The sequence below is a fragment of the Triticum urartu genome, chromosome 1A (assembly GCF_056163025.1).
Source record: "Triticum urartu cultivar PI428250 chromosome 1A, HENAU_Tu73, whole genome shotgun sequence".
Lineage (NCBI taxonomy): Eukaryota > Viridiplantae > Streptophyta > Magnoliopsida > Poales > Poaceae > Triticum > Triticum urartu.
The window spans coordinates 520,480,119-520,486,118 of record NC_141873.1 but is presented as its reverse complement, the minus strand read 5'-3'; positions in this window follow the sequence as shown (position 1 = coordinate 520,486,118).

The window sequence follows — 6,000 nt, the reverse complement described above, 5'->3', positions numbered from 1 at the left end:
TGCCCTCATAAGCTCTAGCCTCAAATTTAGACAACCGAACACCTTTCTTGAGAATGAAACACTTACACCTGAATACCCAGAAGTACTTGAGGTTGGGCTTGTTACCGGTGAGTATCTCATATGGAGTCTTGTTCAAGACCTTGCAGAGGTAGAGCCGATTGGATGCATGACACGCGGTGTTGATGGCTTCGGCCCAAAAGTTGTACGGAGACTTGAACTCCACCATCATGGTCCTTGCCGCATCCATCAACGCCCGGTTCTTCCTGTCTGCAACACCGTTTTGTTGAGGGGTGTAGGGTGCGGAATATTGATGCTTGATTCCCTCATCACTAATAAACTCATCCAAGGTGTAGTTCTTGAACTCGGTGCGTTCTTGAACTCGGTGCCGTTGTCACTTCTTATTGTCAAGATCTTTGCATTGTGTTGACGTTGTGCTTCATTTGCAAAGTCAATGACGGTTTGTTGGGTCTCGCTCTTCCTCTTGAAGAAATACACCCACGTGTACCTTGAGTAGTCATCCACAATCACCAAGCAATACTTCCTACCTCCAAGACTATCGAAGGATGGAGGCCCAAAGAGATCCATGTGAAGGAGCTCCAAAGGCCTCTTTGAATAAATGATAGTCGTGGGAGGGTGAGCCTTCTCATGTAGCTTTCCTTCGATACAAGCACCGCAAGCACGATATTTAGCAAAGCTAACATTCGTTAGTCCACGGACATGGTCCCCCTTGAGGAGACTTTGCAAAGATCTCATATTGACATGGGCTAAACGGCGATGCCAAAGCCATCCCACATCAACTTTAGCCATTAGGCACATCGCGGTCTTAGTGGGTCGCTCCGAAAAGTTAATCACATATAGACCGTTCTCGACATGCCCAACAAAGGCTACTTTAAGAGTCTTGCTCCACAAGAGGGCCACGGTATCGATATCAAAGAAAGTGGCAAAGCCCATGATTGCAAGTTGACGAACGGAAAGTAAATTGTATGCAAGGGACTCAACAAGCATGACCTTCTCTATCGTGAGATCATGAGAGATGACCACCTTGCCAAGTCCCAATACCTTAGAAGATGAGGCGTCACCCCACTCGATATTGGTGGGCATATATGGAACCTTGTGCACGTCCACCACCAAGTCCTTGCTTCCGGTCATATGATTTGTAGCTCCGCTATCAAGCAACCATGATCCCCCACCGGAAGCAAACACCTACAAGAGATCAATGCTTGGTTTTAGGTACCCATTTTGTGATGGGTCCTTTGATGTTAGTAACAAGGGTCTTTGGAACCCAAATAGACCATTCAATGTATTCATGAAGAGAACCAACAAATTTGGCATAAACATGCCCATCACTAGCACGACATAACACATAAGAAGGATTAAAATCGCCGGCTTTGTTGGGAGGGGTGACATTGCCCTTCTTGACATTGCCACCCTTTGCATTGTTCTTCTTCTTCTCCTCGGAGGCACTCTCTCCCTCCTTCACAAAGGTTTGCATGAGAGGAGGAGGTCGTTTGGTCTTGTCATTCTTCTTCTTGTTCTTGGAGTCGGGCACATACCCAACCCCTTCCTTGGCCACAACTCCCTTTTGGTTGATCAAGAGATCGTTGAGGTTCTTCTTGCCTTGTATGCAAGTCGCAAGACCTCTCTCAAGTTGCCCCTTTAGCTTAGCGTTCTCCTCAACGAGATGCACATGCTCACAACATGGGTTAGTAGCATTTGCATTATCAATTAACATCATACGAGTGAAAGTGGCTTTTTCCTTGGTTAGCTTTACTTGAAGTTGATCATGAGACTCTTTGAGGCTAGCATGAGCACCCTTCAAGACCTTGTGAGCCTTGTCAAGTAGATCAAACTCCTCTTTGAGTCTAGCAAGATCAACCTCAAGTTCGGCCTTCTCGGAGTTTAGCACATGAGAAACTATGAGGACATGATCATAATCTTTCTTTAACTTAGCATGATCAACGTTGTGTGACTCCTCAAGAGCCAAACGAAGACCACACTCTTCCTCAAGAGCATTGGAAAGATCCGAAATCTCATCGGCATAGTCACGACTATGCCCTTCCATCTTAGTGATGGTGCCTTCGTGAGCCTCGATCATGTCATTGGCTTCACCAAGTTGTTCCAAGAGAGCAACAAAGTGCTTCTTGGATTTTCCCTTGAGTTTGCCCATAAAGGCCTCAAACTCATTAGCCTCCACATTACCTCCCTCAAGTTCATTAATGCTATCCGTCGGAGAAGGATGATTAATGATGGTAATTTTGATGTTGGGGGTTACCTTGTTGGTGGTTTTAGCCATGAGGCACTTGGCGGTGATGCTCTCATTGGGTGAGTCGAAGAGAGACACCCGTGAAGTCGTCACAATGGCAACGGAGGCCATGGCAACCGACTCATCACCTTCATCATCATCATCATCCTCATTGTACTCTTCTTGTACCACCAATGCCTTGGGAGGAGTCTTCTTGGTGAAGTTGCTCTTGTTGGGGAACGACTTGGCCTTGTCCTTTCGGATGAGCTTGCCACCAATGTCTTCCCTCTTCTCATATGGGCACTCTGCAACAAAATGACTCACGTTGCCGCAATTGTAGCAAGTCCTTACACGTTGCTTGCTCTTCGTGCCACTTGAGTTGTTTTTGCTAAAGTTTGGCCTCGAGTTTTTCTTGCTCCAAAATTGCCTTGAAGCAAGTGCCATGTGTTCATGATACGCATACTTCGTATCTTCGGGGTTGCTCTCCTCCTCTTCTTCTTCTTCTTCTTCAACGGTGAGCTTGGCCTTCAATGTAAGGTTAGGCTTCTTTGCCCGTTGAGAACGGAGCACCGCATTGTCGACGGTCTTGTCCAAAATTTTCATGGCCACAAACTCATCCAACACTTCGCTTGAGGTCAAAGTGTGGAAGTCCGGTCTTTGACGAATGACGGAGGACATGGCCTTGTGGTAGGGCATCATTGCCTTGAGGAATTTGCGCTTGATCCAATTGTCATCCGTGTCCTTGCTCCCGTGATCTTGTAGTGAGACCGCGAGTTTGGTTACTCTCTGATAAAGCTCACGAGGTTCTTCATCTTCTTTCATAGCAAACTCATCGGCCTCATCTTGCACCACTTCATTGTTGGAGCGTTGAATGCTTGCGCTTCCCCGGTAGAGAGAGACAACACAATGCCATGCATCTTTGGCCAAGGCGAAGGGACGAAGATGAGGTAGGTCTTCGGGTGGAATTGCATCTTGAATGATGAAGAGAGCATTCTCATTGAATTGATTATCTGCGGCTTCTCGAGGAGTGAAGTTGCTTGGATCATGCGGATAGAAACCTTCTTCAATGATTCTCCAAAGGTTAGTGTTCACATGATTTAAATGACATTTAAAGCGGTAAACCCAGGAATGAAAGTCCTCATTTTTCACAATCTTAGGGGGAGGACCGGCATGATTCAAATGAGTAGAAGGAACTGGTCCACCATAAACAAGTGGTGGTTCCACATGAGCAAAGATGCCGGTGCCTTTTTTACCACTAGAAGAAGGAGCCTTTTCACTACTAGCTTCCCCCTTGTCGGGGATAGCATCCATCACCTTGTCGGTGGGGTCACCCACTTTCAATGGTGGGGTGGATAGTTTAAGCCCCTCAAGAAATTTAGTAAACATGCTTTCAACCTCGGTCGTCATGGAGGTCTTCAATGTCTCTAAGGCCACATTGAACTCCTCACGAGATACCGAGGTTCCCCCATCGCCCGTAGACGAGATCGGATTCACACCGGAGTGTTCCTCCACACCGTCTACGGTATCAACCATACTCTTTAGACGGTAAAGTCCTTAATAAAGAGACGAGGCTCTGATACCAATTGAAAGGATCGATATGGTTGACTAGAGGGGGGGGTGAATAGGCAACTACTAATTTTTAACTTTTCTTTATCAAATTAAACTTTGCATCAAAGTATGTTTTCTAGATGTGCAACTAGGTGAGCAACCTATATGATGCAATAACAACAAGCATACAAGCAAGCAAGAGAAGTAACACTAAAGAGCTTGCACAAGTAAAGGTAAGAGATAACCAAGAGTGGATCTGGTGAAGACGAGGATGTGTTACCGAAGTTCCTTCCTTTTGAGGGGAAGTACGTCTCCGTTAGAGCGGTATGGAGGCACAATGCTCCCCAAGAAGCCACTAGGGCCACCGTATTCTCCTCACGCCCTCACACAATGCGAGATGTCGTGATTCCACTATTGGTGCCCTTGAAGGCGGCGACCGAACCTTTACAAACAAGGCTGGGGCAATCTCCACAACTTAATTGGAGGCTCCCAACAAAATCACGAAGCTTCACCACAATGGACTATGGCTCCGTGATGACCTCAACTGTCTAGGGTGCTCAAACACCCAAGAGTAACAAGATCCGCTAGGGATGAGTGGGGGAATCAAAAATCCCTTGGTGGAAGTGTAGGTCGGGGCCTTCTCAACCACTCCCGAGCAAATCAACAAGTTTGATTGGTTAGAGAGATAGATCGGGCGAAAATGGATCTTGGAGCATTTAATGGAGCTTGAAGGTAAAGAGGTAGGTCAAAGGGAAGAAGGGGACCCCCTTTTACAGTGGGGGCAACAATCCAACCGTTGCCCCCACCAACCAGCCCCGCATAGGGTGGTACTACCGCTAAGAGGGGGTGGTACTACCGCTAGGTCAGCGGTACTGCCGCTCCAGCCAGCGGTACTGCCGCGCAGAGAAGACTAGTAGGGAATAGGACCCAATGCGGTACTACCGCGGTCGTAAGGGCGGTACTACCGCTCCTGAAACGGTACTACCGCCTCTACAACCGCAACTAGTGCCGCAAAACCCGACACAAGAAAAAGAGCCCTCGAGTCGAGGCGGTAGGAGCCAGACAGCCCAGCGGTACTATGGCAGCGGGGTCACGAGAGGTACTACCGTTGCGGAGCGGAACTGCCGCTTGTGACCCTTCAGTCGTACTACCGCTGGTAGTGCGGTACTACCGCTGGGACACAGAAGAGAGAGAGGATCTCTCCAAAGAGGCTGAGGACGAGGCGGTGGTGCCAGGCACCCCAGCGGTACTACTACTGTGGAGTCACGGGCGGTACTACCGCTACGGAGCGGTACTGCCGCTTGTGGCTCCTCAGCGGTACTACCGCTAGGACCCAGACAGGACAAAGAAAAGAGGAGAGATCTCTTCAATGGAATGGAAGAGCTCGGAGGGTGAGAAGCTGATGTGTACGTGTTGATTCCACCCATGCAATACCCCAGCGGACCCCCTCTTGATAGTACGGTGCCCTCTACGCAACTAGTCCACTGAGAGAGAAACGAAAGAGCTACACCGTCTTGAAAGACACTCCGAAAGGAAGAAAACGTCTCGTGCCAGGGATGAATCTGTGAACTACTCAAAGCACATGATTAGTCCGCAAACATGTTGTCATCAATCACCAAAACTACCTTGAGAGAGATATGCCGTAACACTCACGTACCCTAGAACTTCTAGAACAGACAATAGATCGGGAGCTCCGCCGCCAGAAGCCTCTGTAGCCACCGAAAACCAATCTAGACCCGTTCCGGCACCCTGCCGGAGGGGGAATCCTTCTCCAGTGGCCATCTTCATCATCCCGACGCTCTCCATGACGAGGAGGGAGTAGTTCTCCCTCGGGGCTGAGGGTATGTACCAGTAGCTATGTGTTTGATCTCTCTCTCTCTCTCTCTCGTGTTCTTGATTTGGCACGATCTTGATGTATCGCGAGCTTTGCTATTATAGTTGGATCTTATGTTTCTCCTCCCCCTCTACTCTCTTGTAATGAATTGAGTTTTCCCCTTGAAGTAATCTTATCGGATTGAGTCTTTAAAGATTTGAGAACACTTGATGTATGTCTTGCCGTGCGTATCTGTGGTGACAATGGGATACCACGTGATTCACTTGATGTATGTTTTGGTGATCAACTTGCGGGTTCCGCCCATGAACCTATGCATAGGGGTTGGCACACGTTTTCGTCGTGATTCTCCGGTAGAACTTTGGGGCACTCTTTGAGG